The 24,124-nt window shown below is 41.8% G+C and overlaps 1 long non-coding RNA gene across 4 annotated transcripts in view; it reads right to left on the bottom strand.

Annotated features, from left to right (window-relative positions):
* The window catches only part of LOC120407467, a 112,638-nt gene that overhangs the window by 75,263 nt on the left and 13,251 nt on the right, over positions 1–24,124 (bottom strand). For all 4 annotated transcript variants that reach the window (XR_005599995.1, XR_005599993.1, XR_005599994.1 and 1 more), the window contains exon 3: positions 18,397–18,527. This is a non-coding gene — a long non-coding RNA (uncharacterized LOC120407467). The remainder of the gene's footprint in view (positions 1–18,396; positions 18,528–24,124) is intronic.

Below are 24,124 nucleotides of genomic sequence, written 5' to 3' on the forward strand. Positions count from 1 at the left end.
GCTTACACTGCAGTACAGACATACCCTTAGATCGAACCTCCCCTCCCCCCCCCAAAAAAACAAAAACAAACAAAAAAACCACAAGGATTGATGAATGCAGAACTCTCTTTGATTTGGTAAAGAAAGAGCAAGGAGCAGGATCTCAGGCTGTGGAGAACTAGTGAAAAGGCATATAAAATAAAGATAAAAGAGAAAGAGGACAGTGAAAGGAAATATGCAACAGTTGACAATGGTTAGTCATCCTGTTATCTTGTCTGTCTGTTGTAACCACTGTAACCACCTTTTGTATCTCATCTTTGTCTTAGACTGTAAGCTATTTGGGGCAGAGACAATTTGTTCTGTTACATGTTTGACAAGCTCCTAGCACAATGGGGCTGGGACCTCAGGGCACTACTGCAATACAAATGAAAATATTAACAGTTGGCAACCCTTTATTTAAAGTAAAAAGAAAGTCACAATTCCCCTTTATCTTTACTAAAAGAGTAAAAGATGAGTCGATGCTGAGAATGATCAGCCCATATAATACAGCAAATATATCGAATCACACAAATGCTGACATTTTTAGCTGCCACAAAATTCTTCTGTAAGTTTAACTTTCCTTGCTTTAGAATTGCAATGAAATTTTCAATGCCTCATGACTTCCACCTCTTGGGGTCCTGCCCACCAGTTAAGAAACATAGCTGTAAGGTAACGAGTGCCCCAAAATCCCACTGGAGCTAATGGGAGGCAAGAACACTCTGTACGTTGCCAAGTTAGGTTCTGTTTCTTAAATGAAGCATTCAAGTAATTACATGGTGTCCTGGGGTTTTAAATGCACCACAAAAATACTGCCCCAAAAGGGTGAGAGCAAATTCAATGAACCCTCCCACCATTAGTTGTTTCTTAATCTTAACAGCCATATGTTCCTAGAGGACGTGCACTTCCCACAGACATGTTGTATACACGTATTGCAAGCACTGCTACTCATACTCTCAGCGAAAGACTATGTCAGATTTATTGTTCTATTTGCAGCTACTGTAGCTTCAGCCCCACAAAAAAATAGTTTTTTGTGGCAGCTAAACATTGAGTTACAAGAGCTCCTCTCTTTGATCATATAGTTTTAGAGTAAGAACAATGGCTGCATTTCCTGCTTGCAAGACTTATGCTTATAATCTTCATATTGGAAACTTAAAAAGAAAAAAAAAAAGTCACAAGCAGCAATGCAGATTTAAAAGACACTTACATTTTCCAGCAGGCTTCTGCAGTGAGAATTGGCCTGGAAAGCTCATGAGAACGTGCTCACTCATAAGATATATAGTATTTCCTGTTTCTGACTGAGGCAGACATTTTCTTGCCAATAAATGTGTATCCTAGGCCAGAACCAAGAAATGCAGAATCGTTTGAAAATGAAAAATACATTTAAAATACATGTTCAAATATTTTCATACCTTAAGCATTTGATTTAAAATTTAGCCAATAGTTCTGATCCATTAATTCATATTTTAGCCTAAGTGGCTTCCTTCTCCCTAGCTGTTGTCGCTGACTACAAGGAAATGATCTGTATCATAAAATGCTTACCAACATAAGTAGTAGTGCAAGTAACAGCACAACTTCACTAGCCATGGATCACCGATTACAATCATATTTGCAGATACTGGAATCCTTGCTAATATGCCACTGTGCCCATTGATTTAATGGAATTACAGTAATGCAAAACTTGTTACACTATTCACCAATATAAAATGGCAGACTGCAAAAGGAAAATTTGAAAGTAATGGTACATTGTTTATCACCAATATCTTTGGCAGTGACTATAATGATGAGAGTTAACTATGACATTAGCACCAGTATCACGGCAAGTACAGATGAGCACATCTTACTGTATATCCAGTGAATATAAGTTAGTCAATATCATTGCTTCTAATCATTTTCTGTTCTGGCATTGCTTCATCTACTAGGTAAAGAAATACAAGCAAACACAAAGATAAAGGAAAGTCTACATAAATATATTCACCGGGAGGATATAAAAGATGATAAATCTTCCTTAGAATCTATCCATACTGTGTCCTTACTGCTAACTTGTGGTCATTATTAATTCACTAGGTATTCCCTGTAATAATGTTAATTATGATGAACTAATGCAATGTTAATGTAGAAGATCACTGAAATTTAACAATTAAATAACACACCATTATCTTCATATATTACTTTTACATCCTAATTAATTCATATCAATGAACAAAGTGACAAGTCTTGCATTAATAGCGTGAGTCAGCGCCTCTGGAAGTCAATGAGAGTCTTTCCTTTGACTTCCAAAAACATTGCATCAGGTCCGAAGATAGTCCTGTGCAATGGGGATACAAAATACCTTGGCATACAGACCCTTGAACTCAACCAAGTTTAACCTGGATACTGTAAACAAATTGATACAAAAGGAAATTAAAAAGCAGTATTCTGTTCTCTTTCATTTCCTCTTTGTATGTTACTGATATTTCTAGTCTCCCACCCAACTTCTTAGCAGGCAAGAAAAGGAGGGAAAGTATCAGGGAAATTAGAAGTCATAAAATAAGTTGAAAGTACTGTAGCATCAGCAATGGAAAATTTATTTGGAGGGGTAGGACTGTGTGTGTTTACTCTTACAGTATAATGACTAATGAGCACTGAACATCCCTATTGCAACAGGGCCAATCTTTCAGGGTATTTGATGGCTAATATTAACAGATCTGACATTTTCAAGATGCAAGGAGGGGAAAATCTAGCAAACAATATACCTCACTGGTGGCACAAGATCAGCAGAGGTGTTACCATGTAAGCTTAAAATTCCCAGCATCCCTCTCCTGGCTAGCATTGAAAGATTGTTAGCAAAATTCCCATAAAGCTTTGCAAAAAAGTAATGCTAAGCAATATAATACAGAATTACTATCAGACAGTAGTTAGACTGCTCATATAGTGAAAACGACCTTTTTATTACCTGTCTTTGCAGCCTGCTTAAGGTTGTTTTTGTGTTTGTGATTGGCTCCAACTACTGGAGTAACAAATTATAATGTAGTAATGGAAACCACAAGAAAGGATTAACATTTAAAAAACTGTTAAAGGAGAAACAATGTTAATTATGGGCAAGGGTGGCGAGTGTAGACATAGCCCCAAAGTCAAACCATGTTTACAACACTTTCATGTTTGCTTTCTACAAACCTTAACATGCTGAAGCTGCTCTAACACATATATTTGAGGTTTTTTTTCACTCAAACGCTCACTTATTTGCCAAAACCAAATCTTGAATTGGGTATTTGATAGTAAAATCCACAGTTTACACTGTTACTTATAAAACTACCACCGTTGTGAATCACAACTGTTGATACGTTTACAAATGAATGCAGTAATTCCAGGGGCGGCTCCAGGCCCCAGCACGCCAAGTGCGTGCTTGGGGCGGCATGCCGCAGGGGGCGCTCTGCCGGGAGGGCGGCAGGCAGGGTGCCTTCGGTGGCATGCCTGCAGAGGGTCCGCCGGTTCCATGGCTCCGGTGGACCTCCCGCAGGCATTCACCGAAGCCACGGGACCAGCGGACCCTTCGCAGGCACGCCTGCGAGAGGTCCACTGGAGCCACGGGACTGGCGACTGGCAGAGCGCCCCCCGCAGCATGCCACCGTGCTTGGGGCAGTGAAATGTCTAGAGCCGCCCCTGAGTAGTTCATAGCTCTAACTTATGTAACATAAATTACATAAGAGTTGCACAAGTTTCAGCACAGATTTGAATGTATACTCTATTACACATCAGAACATTGGTTTAAGCCACCCTCCAACTTCTGTTACTCAATCGGCAAGTTTATCTACATCTTTTATTAGTTCTGGGAAGGAGGCTGGCTTCTCAGACATCATTGATTTTATTAAAGACAATAATTCACTAACATCTGCCTTTGTGGCAGACAGCCCTATCTTTGTCCATTGTACCGTGCTTTGTTTACAAGGGGAACATTGGCCCAAGGAGCACCTCACAGTGGTTTGATTCTTCTCTTTGGAAGCTTGCAATTATGTCTTAATATCAGACCTGTGCTTCAGTGCAAGCACCAGGATTTGAGGATCTCCAGATACTTATTAGTTGAGGTTTCAGAAACTCCAAGCAACTTATACTGGTGTATGTAAAGACTGCTGCAGTGGAGTTCTAGTGTTCAGTAGATGTCTTGCCAGCATGATGTAACTGGACTCCTTCTCTGCCACCATGTAGGTTTAGTATGTTACAAAATAGAGAAAAAGAAAGAGAAAATGGGGGAAAACCTGTAAAGGTTCATGCCTTTTTCAGTACTCTGCAACCCTGCTGGTAAAATCTTCATGACTAGAGGGTGGGGTGTGAAGGTCTGATGTACTGGGGACCACAGTAAGGAGTTCTGTCATTGCCTGTCTTGTACCCTTGGGTAACTTTATGCTATGCAGGTTTCATTCAGATCCCTGATAACAGTATCCTGCCCACCAGCACAGGGTCTCACTGTGACTCTCGTGAGCTTAGTTACACCTTGCAAGGTGACTCCAACAACCCTTCCAGTTCTGAATCTCCTCAAATCCATCCACTCCAAGTTCTTAACTATCAGACACTTGGACTTTTCCTCACTGGTTCTTCAGCCTTGAAGGCATGAACCCAGCCCCCAGCATGCTTTGGCAGACATGCTCCACTCCGTTTGCATCTGCTTGGAGCAAAAATAAACCAAAAAAAAAATCAATAGAAACCCCACAAATTCAAAGATGAAATAATAAGGAAAAAAACATAGACAAGTTACACAGAAAATAAACAAAGATGCAACTTCAGGCTTTACACTTCCAAAATTAGATAAAATCCCTTTTCTAATACAGGCTACCTATTGTCTCTGAACTGTTTCCCAGCATACTCTCTTTCATAAAGGGGGATGCCGCTTTTCCTGAACAGCACCCACCAAGTGACTGCTTCTCAGTTTCTGGATGGGCTTCAGTTGAAACCCTCCCTTTTTAAAAAGGGTTCCTTTTTTCTCTCACTCTCTGACTATGGTGACTCATGGTTATGCAGATTGATACTGTCTGACTAGAATGTCCCCAGTGTCTTCCCATTAACTCTAATGGGCCATCATTTATCTTTTTCTGGTTTGTACAAGAAACCTCCAGGAAGTTGGAGCTAGTCTTGTTTGGTTAGGAGGTAGGCCCTCCCTAACTCCCACTGTCCCGCTGAGAGATGTAGCTGAATATTGCAGCACAATTATGAGCACATTTTAATTAATTCTTAACCACAGTCTGTAGGCATATCTTGTAACTACAAAGTTTAGAACATTCCAAGCTTACACAAAATACCTTACTCTATATACTTTTATAGTCCAATAACATTGTATACAATTAGTTAATTTAGCCAGTTATCCTTCGAGGTTCAACCTCCATGTTCTCCCCTGGATGTGTCTGGACCCTGATTATCACAGGAGAAAGGAAAATGCTTCTGTCCTATCTCTTCTGTCATATTACACCAAAGTGTATTTGCTTTTCAGTGAATGACTCCAAGATTTTGTCAACCCGTTACATAGGGAGGAGTTAGTGAGCTAAATTATTGGTTGAGAATTATTTGCTCCGTTCATGACATGCAAATCAGTTTTTAGCATGTAAAAAAGCCATTAAAATAAAACAATCTGCCAGAGGCAAGTCACATCAATTGAATAATTATAACAAAAATGCAGTTTTTTTTTCTTTCCCAGGTTCTTAATCTGCCTGGCCCCTTCCGAGATGGATTGCCTACTGTGAAGGGGTGTTCACTCCACATCGGCAAGGAACAGGTTAAAAGCAGCCTTGGTTGCCCTCTGCGCAGCCCCCAATCAGAGAGAAGCTGCATGAAGCAACCAATCAGACTTACATAAAAGGGGGCTGCAGGGCAGAGCAGGGTCAGTTGCTGCATGGAGACAAGGGAGAGAGGAGTGTGTTCCTAGCAGGCTGTAGGAAGGTAGCACCTTAGACAGAGCAGTTTCTGGCAGGGACCAGGGGAGTGAGAAGGAGCTCCTAGTTGGCTGCTGGGACTTGTGGGCTGGAGGCCCTGGAAAGAGGGTGAAGAAAGTGCCCAAGGAATTGAAGCAGCACTGGTGCAGGAGTTAAGGAGAGGCAGCTGGAGGCTGCTAGCTACAGGTTCCCTGGGCCATGAACCAGAGTAGTGGGTGGGCCCAGGTTCCCCCTACTCCACCACTGGGGAAATGTCTGGACTATAGGATGAAAACATGGATGGTGGCGCGGCCAGAGGGCTGAGTCAGGAAAAGAATACTGCAGTTCCTGGGCTGAGATGGGTCTGCAGGCAGAGAAGGTGGTGGGAGAGGCACCACCATGAGAGGGCATGCCCACTGAGAAAGCTCATCCCTGAGACGGCCAGCAGGAGGCTCCGCTCTGGTGGGTGAATCCCATCACACCTATTAAAAACCTCTTTTTGCTGATGTATGGAAGAACACAAAAAACCCCAACATTCCAAAGTGCTGCGTTATTCCCCCCCTTTTTGCGGGGGGGGGGGAAAGGGTTTTCTCCAACTCTCTCTGCATCTCCCTATTCTGGATAAGGGTGCTCTCTGCAGCTAAAAGCAATAGGGATTTTCCTACATCACCTCCCTGAGACCACTTCCTCTTCCTCACTGACCATGTCCCCTGCCACATAGATCTTGTGCCTGGAATGGGCAAATACTGGTCCAAAATAATTCCCTTCTGTGACAGAGTGCTGAAAGATAGCAAGTGAGCCAGCACTCTGATCACTTAGCCACCAATCAGTTCCCTCTGACCAGGCTGACTGGGGATGTGCCACCTAATTGGCTGATCAGACTGGGAAGTTGGATGAGCCAATTAGTCCACCAGCAGAGAGGTACAAGGCAGACACAGGAAGGAAGTCCAGTGTGTGGGGAGGAAGGGAGAGAGGATCTGGACTGGGTTAGCTGAGCCCAGTGAGTTCAGAGATTTCAAGAAGAGTAAAACCTGTTCCTCTCAGCCCCTGTGAGCAAAAAAAGGAGCTAAAGGCAGAGAAGCACTGTAAATAATTTGCTGCATAAGACTGTATTGAAATTGGCCATGGGAATGTAAATAAATCACATGAAGCTGCCACTTACTGGACAGAATCTGAGAGGTTTCTGAGGCACCAGAGGATGGGGATGGATAATGCCCCATTACACCTTCCTAAAACCTTAAAGATTTGGTACGTCCCACTACAGGCTGCTTTTAGAGCTACTGTGGTGATGAGTACAGAATATTTCGACTAGATAAATACAACTGCAATCCCCACAAATAACCTTCAGTGATCACCCAACTTCCAGTGCAATTAAACTATTTGCATACCATGACACCATATCATGCAATTAGAAGCAAAGTTTAGGTGGTAATTAGCCTGCATTGCTTCTTGTGCATGATAAATATCACAGAACTCAAATACCTTAAAATACTTTATTTTAGGGGAAATTTAGTATTGGGGGGGGCAGAGGGGAGCAAGGGAGGGGAAGTGAAGGAGAGAGATAGGGAAAAAAAGTTTCCTAATAATAGATATCCATGAACAGTGAAAGTGTACAAATGGACATCATGCTTGTAAATACATTAATCCCAATGTGTTTTATCTGAATATGCACCTACACAGAAGGTGAGATTGATGCCATTTTGGTTTATGGCTCAGTGCTGCAGATGACTGATTATGCTACAGGTTGTGATTATGGCATCCAAGCTGAAGAGCTAGGGGTAGGAGGGAGGGAAGGAAGAAAACTACAAGTATCAGCACCCCGTCGCCTGACACCTTTGCATAAGACAGTGAAAAATGCTCCTGCTAATCAGTGAAGCACAGATAGAGTGGCTGATTAAATTTCTTAGCCTTTTTTTCCCCATCAGAAATCCTCCAGCAGGGGAGGAAATGATCCTGATTTCCTATTGCAGGCCCTTCCGCAATGCTGCCTGTTCACATATAACCAACCCCGGCTTCATCTTGCAGGAAGCAAAATTTGGAGTGACATGCAGCAGCAGCAGGTCCAGAATCACAGGTGAGCCTAATGAGATTGTTCTGCAGGGCTCACACTGCTTCTTGAGGTCTCCTTTTTATTTGGGTTGATTTGTTCCGGTCTACAGGGCCATTCCTCTGTTTCCCATATGCCTAGATGAATTTTCTGGAAACATGCTAACTGCAGAGTTGACAGTCTGCTTCATGAACTCACATATACTATTATCTCTAACTCAGGCAACTCCTAGCTTGAATGCTGTTTCTTTTTCCATTGTAGTTTTAATCCCTGCACCACAAAAGGTAAAGGCCCCTCTTCTGCCAGCGGCATACCTTAGCCTCATGCTTGGATTCTCTCCAAATACTTAAAATTTTTTCCTTCTTCCCAGTATTTCTTAATGTCTTCCTGTGCAGTTAGCACTTGGCCATCTGCTGCCTTGATGACACTGCAGTAGGGAATGAGTGCTTTGGGTGATGTTTTCTGAACCCTGAGGAAAAAGCGTGTCTGTAGTCCCCTTCCTTGCTGTGCCACTTTAAATACACTGTGTTCTTTCTCCTGATGTATTACTGCCTATCATCAGTCACTAACTGCTGTCTCTTTCAGTCCAGACACTTGCATTTTAAGGTCTACTCATCCCATTGTCCTTTCTCTACCAAGTCTAATGGCTCATATTCTCTTTACATGTCAATGCTAATCTGCATTGTTTCTTTATTGTATTCGTTGGGTCCAGGATGACATCTTTGTCTTCAGATCATTGTTCATTAAGATTTGGATATATGAAATGACTTCTGATTATTATTATTATTATTCCCACCTCCTTGGGTTCCATTCCCTGCTCTTCCACAGATGTCCTTTGTGACCTTGAGCAAGTCACTTAATCTCACTGTGCCTCAGTTCTCTAGCTGTAAAATGGACATAAAAGCACACCTATTGCCTAGGATTGGTGTGAGGATACATTAAAGATTGTGAAGGGCTTAGATACTATCATAGTAAGGGATGTATTAATGCCTCAGAAAGATAGCTTTATGCTGGTGAACTACACTGATTTCAGTAGTTATACTGATATGACAGAGCAGAGATTCAGAGTTTTACAAAAAAGATACTATAATATATAAATACTATCAACTATCTAACAATAGACTAAAATACATTTGACAGTATTATTGGGAGTCATGATAGTGACTCCATATTTAAGATTGAAAATCATGTTCGTTATTTCACTATCTCACCTGCCAGTCTAAGATATTGCAGGCTAGAAGGAACTATTTCCTAGTTAGTCTGAGGACAGAGGAGAATTGTTTGAAAGTCTAAATTATATATTGTGTTCTGTTTATGAGTTTCGGGTCTTGCAAAGTTAGTGGACTTTCCTTTTCAAAACCTAACGTCACCATTGCTTAGCCTAGCTCAGAAATAAATTGGTCTATGAATTTCAAAATTGTCATTCATAATATGTCAATGAAAACTCATCCAATTTTATGAATCCTGAACTCCAATTTTTAAAGCTATCAAAAGACCAATCTTTAATGTGGAGAGAACCCTGAAGGCTCTTACTGGATGTTGCAAGTATGATCAGTCATCTAATGAACATTGTTACCCCCTCTGACCTGATCAATTAGTCATATTCAGAGTGCTACGGATTGTTTGAGTTTGGAGGAGAAATTGATGATGGAATCAAGTATTTTCTTTGATATAATCTTACTTGCAGAGATTATAGAGAGAGTCCTGTTTCCCTGAACACAGTAGAGATCAAGCAGCGGGAGACAGTACCTTCACTCGCTGTTCCAAACCTGCCTTTCCAGTCAGCACTCTGTACCCCAAAGATTTCACTCTTATCTCTCTTTCTGTGCCACATTACTAGTGTTTCTGTTCCTGTCTACTTAGCTTTCTCACTGCTTCTGTCTCCCTGTCCTGCTTGTCACTCACAGGCACCCCTCCCACCCAAAACAATATGCAGTCAATCCCCTGCCCACATAGTTCAACTTCCACAATGGCCTTTGATGTGCCTATGTTTTGGCTGGAGATAGTGGCCTGCATTTGGGGGTGAAGGTTGCATAATTGTATCAGCCACCACATTACAATGTCTTCTTTGCCTTTACCGTGAAGGTAGTTACACCCAACTCAGAACAAGGTTTAACCCAACCTATGGCCACATCTACATTTAAAACGCAACAGAGGCACAGGGCAGTCCTGCTGCTGTAGTGCTTGAGTATCAAAACTTATTACAGAAATGGGAGGGGTTCTCCCATTGTTGTAAGTTATCCACCTTTCCAAGAGGCAATAGCTAGCTCTATGAAAGAATTCTTCGGTGAACGGAGAACTGTCTACACAGGGAGTTAGGTCAGCTTCATTATGGGTCTCACAGGTGTGGATTTCACACCCATCAGGGGTGTGGATTTTTCACACCAATGAGAGACTTAGCTGGGTCAATGTATCTTAAAACATTATAAATGTTGTCAGCCCCATTCCAGATATAATGGTTTTGATTCTAAATCACATTTATTCACTTATGTAAAATCAGGAGTACCACAGTGGGAGAGCTGATTAAAAAAATGTCAGGAGAAGAAAAAATTTGTGATTTTCTTTAGAAAGTTTTTCATCAAAAGCTAGATTCTTTAAAAAGAAAGTTGACCCTTGATTAAAAAAAGTCATGAAAAATATTTATAATTTTTCCCCACAGATATTTAAAAAATGTGAACACATTGGACCTATTGTTCTCAGTGTTATAGTATTACAGAAGTCGGTCCCTCTAAGTGTCACCAGAGACATGACAAACTTTACAAACTTTGCTGGCATCCTGCTGAATATTATAAATTGATGTAAGATGTGTGTTGAACTTTGTAAATGTCACCAACACGTCAGTGGTGTTCATAAGAAATGACAGACATTATCCTCAGGCACAGAGAGAACATTATAAATGTCAGTGGTGTATCAGCTATGTTTCTTAGCACTATTACCATAGACAAAAGAACTCTTCATGGTTATAAATGCTACTGATAAAGGAATATTAATTTAAAGGGATTGTCTTCACTACAGAGTGTGACTCCTCTCGAGTTCACTCTCCCAGTGGGAGAGTGATCACACTGCAAAACACAATGAGATGCACTGGGTGACTATTAGAAACACTGAGTACCTGAGTCCCCACTTCATTGCTTGCTCAAACATCAGCAGCACTGGAGTTTCAACTCACACCACCTGACAAGTCAGTTAGCAAAAGTTCAAAGCACAGCTTAACTTGAGCTACAGCTTTGTGTGGGAACCCAGGAGTCGGGTTACGGGCAACACTTGAATTATACACATCAAGCTAATAATGCAGTGAAAACAAGCCTTAAATGATTTGAGCCCTTCATTATACCACACATTGTTCTTTTACATAGAGGAGAATTGCTGGTGACTATCATTGCCAATGGTAAACTAGCAGCACCTCTAAGTAGAAGCATCCAGTAATTACAGCCTTGCCAGTATTTGTAACTCTGGTTATCCTGGACAAATGAACTCTTGGAAGTACTGATAATGTGTCCCCAGTTTCCCTAACTGGTATGAGTCAAATCACTGACAGAAGGACCCTTAGTAGTTTTGGCTGCTATCTATATGCTGGGGGTGTTTGTGGGTGTTGTGCACCATTAACAGCTCTGCAGGCTTTCCAGCATTATTGGCAGCTGCTGTGGACTCTTAAGAATGCTACTCACTCAGTGGTTTCAAGCACCAGTGATCTCCCAGTATGGTAGCTAAAGGCTGTGAACCCTGACATATATTACTCAAGAGTTACAAGGTCTACCACTTTGCGGCTGTTCATTGTGACAGCCACAAACCATGAAGTGTGTCATGAAAGATGGTTGTTAGTGGAGCTTGCAACCTTCATAGACTCTAAAAGTAATGAATAATAAAGCTATAAACCCAGAATTATTGGGTTACAACAAACTGCAACAGGGTAACATACTAGCTTGAAGGGTAGCAGTGTATCTGCTCTGAGATCAGTACAATAGTGCTAAATTTTGGGAAACTCAATCAACTTCCAAATGGTGCTTTTAATATCCACAAGGATTGGAAGTTTACCAGCGGGGCTCATGACTGCTAAGTTATACGGGGCTTGATGGGGAACAGTTAAAATCTACTTCCCTACCCATATTTTTTCCCTTCACTGAAGTGGGCCCAACCAGGTTATTCCACCTTGTACTCCAAGCACAGAAACTCCTCTATTATTTTAATAACCTCTTTCTCTCTAGCTTCCCAATCTAGTACCAGCAAGTGGAGTCATCCAGAGAACTTATTACCTCTCTAACTCCCCAGCCAACCGCCCCAGCTGAGAAGGTAAAATAGAAATTCTGATGAATAAAGAAGATTAGCCATCTCCAAGCAGGATACTATTTTATTATACAAAACAGAAATGAAGGCATATAGCAAAGCATGATCCCAGTGTGAGAGAAATGTGACTCTAAAAGCCAATCTTTATGCCACCTAGCAAAGGGAGCACCCCACACACCGTTGTCAGAATATTTTGCCAAACAGTGTCTTATAAGATCTCATAGGTAAACTAGTTACATTGTAGTCATGAAAACCACCTGAAAAAGAGAAATGGCAGGCAGAGATCACCATAAAAGCCGAGAGAGAGCAGGCACACACCCACCCAATAGGAGCCACTCAGCACGCAACACTTGAGGTGAGTGGCCCTGCTACAAAATCATTACCACAAACTGTCCATCTCACATGTCAAAATTTACAAAGTGAATATCCTTAAATCGTACCTGTTTACATTACTCATTCTCTAATCCATTTGTAACAAGCCTAATTCAAAAGCCTAAATCACTCAGGGAGCATTTTTCTTTCTTTGCCCATTTGTATAGTTTGATTATTATTGATAGGAATAGTGTGTGTGTGCATGTGTGTGTGTGTGTGTGTTCAATGAAATGAACATTTACCTATTTAAAAAACCAAATCCTTCCAAGCCTATTATCTAGGCTGTTAGGGAAAGGGTGCTAATTAAGAGCTGCATTCCTGTATTTGTAGAAGGAGAGTAAAAGGCCAGGAAGGGGTGGTTGTTGTGAAATGGAGAATAAGATGTAAAATGTACCATAGTAATATCTGGTTTTGAAGAAGAATTTGGACAGGTTTGATTCTGCAACTTAAATTTCTGTTTCTTTAGCAATTTTAGGCAAGTGCATCAAGGATTGATGGAAAATTTTGTGCCTAACTGAGGCATAAAATTTGGTGCTATATCATTATGTTGACGTGGGATTTTTTTATAATATTTTAAAAGGAGTTATACATGCAGCCTTAATTCTATCTTTTATAAGATTATTTTTTCCCTTGGGAATTTGCTTTGAAGAGAATTGTACATAGTAATCATGTTGGTATATATGTGCCAATCTTTATAAACCCTCTCTGAAGTCAATGGAGTTTTAAACTAATGTCAGTGCTATGACTCAGGGTTTGTATTATAACTGATGTGATTCCTATGATGAAAATAGAGATAGTTAAAATTTAGAAATTCATGAAATAAAATTAATTTCTTTAATCAAAATAACAAAAGCAAAATGACTACAAAATAAAATCTAAAAAAGAAATCACTTTGCTCAATACACGGTCTCAATTTTGACTTTTTAATATTTAATTTTATATTTTTATCTTAAAAGTAAAGGTTAGTAATTAAACTATAAAATAAAAATGGTGACTGGTATTGTAATTGGTAAGTATTTTAGCCACTGATATTCTAGTTGTGATAATATAAAAAAGTAAAAAATAAAAAAACAGTTAATGATAAGTCCTATTGAAACATCATATTCCAATATGGTCTGAATTGAACATTTTGACTTTAACAAAACAATTCATTTTGGGTTCATTTTGTTTCTTTAAAACGATACATTGTCAATTTTTTCTTTCAAATTGGCATATCTATAAGTGAAGAACTTTTCTCCATCAAAAAACACTTATGTTCCATGATTCATTACAACTGGGTTACTGCGCCTCACCTTGCAAGTACAGAGGATCTTCATCTACTACTACTAAAAAAAACCTCTCTTCAGTTTTGTGATGCACTACCAACTGGTGGGATCGTGTGTGCTCACTGACACTTACTTACTAATGTGTCACCTCCGCTCGAAGTTGGAGAGGACCAAGTGGAGGAGAATGTTGAGAAGAAATCAGAGAGATAGGTTGGGACAGACCTCTGTCAGGCCTTAAAGGTAGGGACAAGGAGGTAAATGACATGGAAAATTTTGGGCAGTACAATAATTCCAGAATTATATGCTGAGTTACTGCTGTTAGTCCATAACTGTAAGGAACTGGGGAAATCCACACAAAAGCCTGGCTTCTCCTGACACCAAGGTGTGATTAAAAAGTCAATGCATAATTTGAAACACCAAAAGAAAACCAAAGAAAACCAAAAAACAATGACGGCAGCAAGAAAAACAATGTAACGTTTAGATTTGTAAAACTATTCAAGGATAACCCAGAATGACTTTCAGGTGAGATCCAACACCCACTGAAGACAGTGGAAAGATTCCCATTGACTTCAGTGGCCTTTGGATCAGGCACTTGCAACAAAGGGAACCAAAAGTCATACAATATCATTATTAATTAAAGGAGGCATGATCTACACATATACAGGAGTGGGAGCCAGGAACACCAGCATTCCAATGTCAGCTTTGCTACTGATTGTCTTTGTGGCTTGGGCAAGTCATTTAACTGCTTCAATTTCCTCATCTGTAAAATGAGGATCACTGTACTTAAATCACAGGGCTGAACTGCTGAGAAACATTATTTTTGAAAACCAAGGAAGCAGGGGCTCTACTGCTCACCATCCTTTGGAAAAGTATAGCTGTCAGGTATGTTTGCATTTCATTTAGTGGTTGCCCAATGCTTGGTATTAGTGATAGAAATCTCACCTCTGTGAAAGCAATAGTGCTCTGTTTAAGGGTGCACAATGAAGTTTGGATAAAACCAGAAACTGAAGTTCATGCTAAATCAGGGGTGGGCAAAATTTTTGGCCCGAGGGCCATATCGAGGTTGCAAAACTGTATGGAGGGCCGAGAAGGGAAATCTGTGCCTCCCCAAACAACCTGGCTGCTGCCCCCTATCTGCCCCCTCCCACATCCCGCCCCCCTGACTGTCCCCCTCAGAACCCCCAACCCATCCAACCCCCCCTGCTCCTTGTCCCCTGACCATCCTCTCCCTGGACCTCCTGCCTGTAACCGCCCCCCAGGAACCCCACCCCCTATCCAACTCCCCTGAACCTCTGCCCCATCCAACAGCCCCTCGCTCCCCGCCCCCTACCATGCTGCAGCCAGCCATGATACTGTGCTGCCCAGCAGGAGCGGCGGGCCAGAGCACTAGCGGCATGGTGCGCTGAGGCGGTGGGGGAGGGGCCAGGGACTAGCCTCCCCGGCCGGGAGCTCAGAGGCCGGACAGTACGGTCCCATGGGCTATAGTTTGCCCACCCTCTGTGCTAAATTGAACCTTCTTTTCAATATTAAAAAAAAAAAATCAACCCTCAATTATCTGCACTTCTCAGTTTTGTGCTACTAGAAGCAGCAAGAACTAGAAAGCTCATGTTAAAGCCTGTTTCCACCAAAATTCAAAGTTAATTTTATATCCCCATACCCTGGATTAATATAATCAACCAAATTTCTCCCTGCTGTTACTCAGTTGAATTAAGTTGGGAGAGAATTTAATATTTAGGTGCTAATCGAACTCCATTTCCCCCCCTTATTTCCGCTATAGTTGTCATTGCCTCAAGAAGAAGAACAGACATGTATGGGTGGGTAGGGGCCACCTTTGGAACACTAAAAAAAGTTGAGCAATTTGTTTTTATCCAATTGCCAATAAAATGCCATGGCTGGCCTTCAAGTCATTCATCTCCAAGGAACAAATGTTTTTCTCCTGGGAGGGAGGGGGGAGAGACAGAGGGGAGGGAGAAGATCTTCAGTGCATGCAGATATGGTGTTATGGGACCGATTCATACAGGTCTCTCTTTCATTAAGACAGACTACTTTAGCTCAGTAAAAGTAATACCTTAGTCTGTGTATTTAAAAATATTGTGCATTACTTTTATTATACAAAGGTTAATCAAATGTCATGGCTCAGGGCACACTGATCACCACAAGGAGCAGGAAGGATTTCCCCCACATCTTCGGGTATGTCTACACCGTAACTGTGAGTGACCCTCCCAGCATGAGCCTGTCTGCCCATGCCAGCAAGGCTCTAGCTAGCATGCTAAACACAGCAGTGTGGACGCTGATGCTCAGGCTGCAGATTGGGCTTTTAAGCCTAAGGGGTCAGGTGGGTTTGAGAGCCTGACCTGCACTCTGAGTCACAATATCCACACTGCTTTTTTGCTTGGGGGAGCCTGTAAGCATGTTAGCCTCCCAGCCTGGATAGGTAAACTTGTGCTAGAGCTAAGTTCCAGCTGCAGTTTAGGCACACCATTTATGTACAGCATTGCTACTTCCATTGTTTTCACCCTCCTACTATTAGCCACAGGCAGAGGCAAGACAGGCTTGATGGACCAGTAGTAGTAGTATTAATGAAGTATCACAGACTGTATTATCTGCTGTTCCTCTTACCAGACACTGACACTTTCTCAGGGTGCCCAGGCTTGTGAGTCACCTTGTAACCCGCCTGCCTTCAGTGAGAGAGAGAGAGACTTGCTTGTGCTTAACTGGGTGTCAGCTGTTATAATCTCTTCTTGACTATGTCAGCTCTTACTTTGCTTTGCAGGTTAACAGTAGGTGCACCCCAATCCCTGAATCCACTTTGAAGTGTTCCCGTGTAGAACCCAACCTCTGTTATGGGACACTATCAGAAATTACAAGATAAACTAACCCCAAAGGAACAATGCACACACTAGTCTGATTCAACTGAGCATCTCAACTCCAATTTAATAACACAGCTCTGACACATATGTATCATGAAAACAGCTGTAAGTTTATTATCAAAGACTAAAATTTAAGAGATAGTGACAGGGCTGGCTCCAGGTTTTCTGCCGTCCCACGTGGCAAAAAAAAAAAAAAAGGCTGCGGCAGCACAATCGCACCGCTCCACTCTTTGGTGGCAATTCGGGGGCAGGTCCTTTGCTCCGAGAGGGACTGAGGGACCTGCCACCGAATTGCTGCTGAAGACCTGGACGTGCCACCCCCAATAGCGGACGGAGTGCCACCCCTTGGTATTGGCTGCCCCAAGCACCTGCTTCTTTAGCTGGTGCCTGGAGCCAGCCCTGGATAGTGAGTATGGATACCAAGTGGGAACAGAAATGCTTATCTATAAAACAAGAAGTATAACATGCTTCTTAGAGTCTAAACTTTAAGAGGCTAAAATAATATTTAGTGCTGCCTCAGTGCAGGGAACTGGATTAGATGATTTATCAAGGTCCCGTCCAGTCCTATATTTCTGCGAGTCTATGAAAATCCTTGTATATGATAGTTTGTCACCTAAAGCAATCTTTCAGCATCATCAACCAGCATAGCTAGGATTCTCCTTTCTTGAATGCAAAAAGTTCTGTCCTTTTTGCTTCCTCAGTGAAGGATAAATATGTATCATTTTGCCTTCTTATAACCCAAATTTTATTGGTTTTTTCCCCCCTCAGAGTCAGAATGACTCCCTGGTTTATTCCCTTCACATACAAATGGGATTCCATTATGCTGGCTCACAATGTTTGTGTTACATGTGAACTTATATCCTTTGTCTGGTCAAAACATGCTTGACAATCCTGCTGTGATGCAAGCTTTAAAACATTTCCCCGTATACATACTCAACTCCTTAAATATCCTCTGTACGCACATCTCACAAAGATTATGAAGATCAGTAGGACACATGCTTTTATTAAATAACGTACTTGACCCTGTTTGGATAAATACAACACTCAACACATCGCTTTCATAGTATCAGACTTGTCAGGGACTACTGCTACAGAACAGAGAACCCTTTACAGTTGGCATTGAAATGTTTTTCTGGTCATATTCTTATCTTCAATATGAAAACAGGACCAGGTCATTAGCTGAAGTAAATACGCATAGCTCTGTTGAAGTTAATGGAGTTGCATTAATTTACATCAGCTTAGGCTATGACCCTCCATTTTTATATTTAAAGTATGTCTGTTCAACATAATTCAGTTCAACTGGGAGCATAACATCAACTTCAGTGAAACTTTGTTTGGAATAAATGCTTGAGGGACGAGAACTTAAATACCTGACACTAGCTGTAGTCACTAGGCAGGCCATAACTTTTCATTTAGTGAGCTAGCAGGTATAAAGTGTCCCCTTATAAATAATAGTGTTTTGTTCTAATTTTGGTAGGACATAAGTGTCATGTTATTTGACCTTTTCTGCCGAAAAAAGGCTCAGGGTAGTGACAGAAGCAATTTCATACATCTTGGCTCTGATTATCATTTTGAAGGGGTAATTGCTGGAAGTAGCACAGGCATGGGAACCTACTGGCTTATCAGGGCTATAGAGCTAATAATAGTAACCAAGTATTCCTCACCTGCTACTTGATTTCCATTGCAGGACACCACAGATACAGCTAATGGGGGTATTCTTGTCAGCCTGCATGATGGGGTCCAAACAGTAGAAATATTTTGGCTCTAGCTCCTCCTTCATGCTTCCATAAACATCCTGAGGTGAAAATAAAATTTTAATTAGCCTTCAGTACATCAGTTAAGGGACACTCGCAGATAGGACATGTGGGGTATCTGTAGTGGAATTGTAATGCACGGAAACCACATAGCAGATAAGAACATTTTGTTTAATTTCTGATGTTTTTGCCACCTGCACAGATGAGCCTCATTAGGCACATTCAAAAATCCTGAGTAAAAGCTAGTAGTGCCTGGAATGCTGTTCTAACCTGCACCAGAGCTAGACCACTTGATATCCCTCCCCGCACTGTATTGCGTCCAGCAGATGCATGGCAAAACAGCATTGGGGCCACAGAGTCTAAATGTTTCCTGGCATATCTGGAAAAAAATGATGTTCCCCACACAAGTCTGACTCAGCTTCCCCTCGGTTTAGGTGTGCTACTTCTGTGCTATTTGTCCATGAAGATGGGTTTGTGACGACCATGGTGTCCCAGAAGAAGACAGACTAGGGGTACAGCTCAGAATTCCAGATTACTGAGATGCTACGTCATTCCTCTTCTTGATCACCTGGATTGATTCAAATTTCAGGGAAGCAACCCCACCCTTAAAAACTGGTGTCTGTCATCACATGAAGTCAGGAGTTTTAGCTCTGTTTAGAAATGTCTTGACTGACAAGATCTGGAGAATGTAATATAAATTCTTGAAAGGAAGAGGAGCGAACCTGAGTCCATGAAACCAGGTACTGGCAGAGGACAAGACTCACATCAGTAACAGAGACCTGGACAGAGATCTGTCAATTGACGAGGACCTATAATTCTCCAAATAAAGAACACAATCTGAGAAATGTTGAACAAATGGACCACAATCACCAAGATTCATCCCCTTCTTATTCCTAAGTCAAGAACGGGAAAGGGAAAGAGACTGGATATTGTGGCAAATGGAAATGCAGAGGGTCATAAAATAACTGCCGTGTAATATCTAGATAGTGCTGCAATGTTTTTGTCACAATAGCCGGTCTCTGCACACAAGGATATTGGGTTGCAATGACACAACATCATAAAATAAGTGTTGCGACAGTGCTGCGATGTTGAATTATTCTTATTAGGTCTCTCTCACTGACATCAATAGATAATGAAGTTTGCTGTCAAGATCTTCAAAAACAGAGTCCTACTGATGCTTAGGTAGATAAGATGGTGCGGGAGGAGAGTTTGGATTTATATATTGGTAAGGAACATGAATATATAGTGTTATGAAGTGGTACGAATACACAAACTGAAATGCTTTTACTGTCCTCAGGTACCTACAACTCCCACCCAAGACAAGGGGAGCTGTTTGAGAACAGTTTTTGGCCCTACAATAATTTGAAAGATGTTTACAAATGGGGGTAACAACAAGAAATGCCACCCTCTCATTTTCAGTATTTTTTTTAAATAGAATACAATATTGTGATTTTCAGTACAGGTTTCTGTAGATGATTAAAATCTCCGTAAAATGTAATTTACAAACTCTCAGTAAGTGACTCTGTATTAATAATGTTGTTTTTTGAGAATACTATGGTATACAAAGCCCTCACATGGGCTTTGCATTCAAAGAACCCTGGGAAAGCAAAAAAACCAACAAAATAAAGTAATAAATTCATTCATATAAATAAATCGAAGTAAAAACATTTCTAGCTTTCTCCAAGTGTAAACCTTGATGTAAAACAGAAAGTCACCACAAGAAGCAATTTGGAACAGCATATACAGCAAGCATATTAGGCCCTGTGTTCTCCTCTCCAGTGGATAAACTGGTGGGAGGATGGAAAAATTCATGATTACAATTCATGTGGGTTTACAGTGGGAATTCTAGCTGCATACCTCCCTCAAGGATCAGGAATTTAAGGCTTTGTGGCTCAGGAATCCTGTAGAGACTGAGTGTCACAGGGCTTACTCACCACTGCAGCGCCTCCTGTTAGCCGTCACAGGGATTAGCTTTGCTAGCCAGCGAGCACTCTCCTGTGGTGCCTCACTCATCTTCGTCACCACCTGCAGTCCTGCCTCAGTCCAAGTACTGCAGCATCCTCTTCTTGACTTGGCCCTTTGGAGGTGTCACTCTGTTTTCCCACTTCCGGGGGGAGGTCTCTCAGTTCTACAGTCCAGCCACTTCCCCAGTGGAGAATGGGGGGCGGGGAACCTGGGCCCACCCACTACTCTGGGTCCCAGCCCAGGAACGCATTAGCTAGCAGCCTTCTGCTGCCTCTCTTTCCACTGCTGTGTCTCCTTGGGCCACTTCCCCATGGCCCCAGCACCTTTTTCACCTTTCCTCAGGACATGCAACTATCCAGTCCCAGCAGCCAGTCCGGAGCTCCTCTTGTTTCCCTGGTCCCTGCCAGCAGATGCTCTGTCCAAGGTACCACAGGTATCAGCCTGCTAGAGAGACAGTGCTCACCCCTTGAGTTCCCAGAAGCAACTGGCCACTTTTGCCTCAGCAGCTCTTTTTATATGGGCCTGCTGGGCTCTGATTGGCTGCTTCTTGCAGCCTCTCTTGGATTGGCTGTTCCCTGAGCAGTCGCTCTACGCTGCTTTTAACCCTTTCTCTGCCACTGTGTGGTGGATGACACATCACACAGAGGAATGGCAGTGGTATCGTGATATCCAGACCCATACTATCTTGTCTCAAGGCCTTTGTGCCTCTTTTTGTACCCCAAGGCTGGGTGGTGAAATGCCTAAATGAAATTAATGGGCAACGAATGACTCTCAGCCTTTGACACTCTAAGGACCTTTGTTGCCCTTTGTGCTCCTCACCCAGCCCCCACTCTCTAAGCCCCCTGTGAGGTAGGTGTATGCTCAGAGATTAAATGAATATCTTTTTCATTGCAAATCTCTGCTCTGGTATCCAGTGGTTTCTAAGGGCATCATGCTGCCAGTAATCTCTCTATCTCCCCCTCTGACTCTAACAAACCAGGGCAGAGAGATTCAGGGGCAAAGGACGGGAAAGTTGGGTTACTGAGTGCCCATCGTGTTTCCACCACTCCCTTTCTTTCCACTATTTTTTTTTTGGGGGGGGGTAAGGGGGATCCACTCTGTCACTCATTTTTTTCTGCATTCCAAACTTCTGCAGTCACATCTTTGTAAATAAACTCTTCCAGGTGAAGAAGTAGGGGTGTCAGAAGTGTAGAGGTGAATCCAAAACACTAGAATACCTAAGTTCCCTTTTTAACTAACCCTGTGTATTTATGTATTCTCCAATGGGGAATGCTGAAGAAAAAGAGTTTCCCACCAGTATTATCCTCCCACCCAACCCCACTCCCACTGCCAAAATTCCAGAGGACCCTCCACAGCATTGGATTTTGAGCAGCATGCTATGGACCTCTCAGTCCATGGTGGGTTGTTCCAGGTTTGAATTCTCTCCCCTCCTGTAGCAGGGGAAAGGATATGAATCAAATTGCAGTATTTGGGTGAGTTTCCTTCTGGATTATATTTAGCTTTTACTTTATAGCCTGTTGTCCTGTTGGAAAAATGCTGGGAATTTTATGGGTTTCTCTGATGAGTGGCAAATGGGAGCATTTTGACATGTGCCAACCAGAAGATAGGCAGTAACATCGACAGACTAAAATAAATGATGTGGCTGGTAGTTAAGATGGGTTTTAAGAAACCCAAAACACAAATATGTATTTCTTCCTTTGTACTGCTTGTCTAATGTTATCTTCATTGTCATTTGTAATAAGACCAGAGGACAGACCTTGGGAGGCAATCCAGACACTTATTTGTTCTTGAAGCTTTGCTGCTCTGCGATCATTATTAAGCCCTGAGCTGTTAAATGCAATGTCTTGTTGAAAGTGGCCGTGAGGAGCAAAGAAAAATGCTTCTTAGAATAACAGTGAGTTGCAATAGGGAACATTCAAAGCTACATTACTCATGTACATTCCTAGTTAGGTGAATACCGCGGGCAGAGTTCTGCCACTGGTTGCCTGCATACACAATTCCCAGGGAAGTGAGTGGAAGAGACACATGCAGAGTGTAGTTGAAGGGATAGGGTACTAGACTAGGAGTCAGACCTAGATTCTAGTTTAGGCTGTTCCAGTGCTGCACAATCTTTGGCCAGTCTTCACCTCTGTTGCCCCTCTTATCCTTCATTGGTCTTGTCCATTGCAGTCGTACATAAGCTCTTTGTGGCAGGGACTGCGTTTTACTGTGTGTTCTACAACAGCTAACACAATGGGGATCAACATCAGTCAGAGTCCAAACATACCAAGGAAGAAGTTGGACTTGGCCATATAATTTCACAGACTCGAAGCTGTTCATATGCACAGGGACATGGTATTCAGCTCTATCACGATGCGAGAGAGTTTCACACTGGCACATCAAACTATGGCTGCAACTAGAGATAACCTGAGTGTATGTCGACACAGCAAAGAAAATCCTGCTGCTGGCCCACGACAGCTGACTCAGGCTTCTGAGGTTTGGGCTGTGTGGTTGTTTCATTGCTGTATAAACTTCTAGGCTCAGGCTGGGGCTTGGGCTTTAGGACCCCTGTGAGGTGAGAAGGTCCCAGAGCTCAGGCTGCAGCCCAAGCCAATGAGAGTCCCACGCCCTGAGCCCTGCAAGCCCCAGTTGGCTGTCACGGGCCAGCCCCAGGTTTTTCTTTGCTGTGTAGGCATTCCTTTCTACAATGCTTTGGGGTATTTGACAAATTTACCCTCATTCTGATTTGTCAATTGTCTGAACAATTTACATTGTTCTCGCATTTTGAAGTTATTTCTCAAATAATTTTTGGTCTGTAAGTTGTTTCTCAGCTGTCCATTATGATATCCAATATCTAAAACTGTATCTCTCAATTAAATTTTAGTTCAACAGCCAACTGGATGTGGTGCAGAGAAATTAAGTTTGGGTTCAATCCAGCAGACCTTACTCACACAATATGAACAATCAACTTGAATTTCCAATGAGTAAGAGTTACCAGACTGGTCACTTTACCTGAACTTGTTTGAACTTAGTTCCATCTCAACGAGAGACCGAAGGAAAGATCACAAGAATATGTTCTCTTATACAATATCTGACACTTCTTTAGTCTACCCAGGTTGGAAATATCCCCAACAGAGATTTTTCAGTTGTATTTCAGTACCTCCATTTCTGGCTATAATCATAAAGTAGCAAGGTACACAGAAACAGAAGTTTTAAAATACCAGAAGGAGAAAAAGTTAACTTCGGCTTTTGAGACTTAATATTGATTTGAGTTCGCAGCAAGTGTTCAGATTGTTTTTTCATGTACTCAAACATAGCCCTTCCTAATCATAGTACCAAACCACATCAGAAGCACTTTGGCCCATTATTGTGTATTAGTTACTATGGTAGGGACTCCCTACCTACAAACAATCTTTAAAATGCATTTGCACTTAACCCCCATGAACATTAGAGCTGTTACATGTCAAGATGACCCTACACCTTATAATCTTGAAGCCACTGGATAATTAGTGGAACCTTGCATTCCACTCTAGGGCAGCCCTTGATAGTTAACATTTATGCTACTAAAAAAAAATCTTAAGTTAATCCTTTAAAAACTTAAAAAGACATTTATGTATATTGGTAAGTTGTCAATCAAACAAATATTCAGCACCTAATTTTCCACATTTTAAATTGTTCTGCTTAAATTACTAGT

This window comes from Mauremys reevesii, linkage group 6 (genome assembly GCF_016161935.1).
Source record: "Mauremys reevesii isolate NIE-2019 linkage group 6, ASM1616193v1, whole genome shotgun sequence".
Lineage (NCBI taxonomy): Eukaryota > Metazoa > Chordata > Testudines > Geoemydidae > Mauremys > Mauremys reevesii.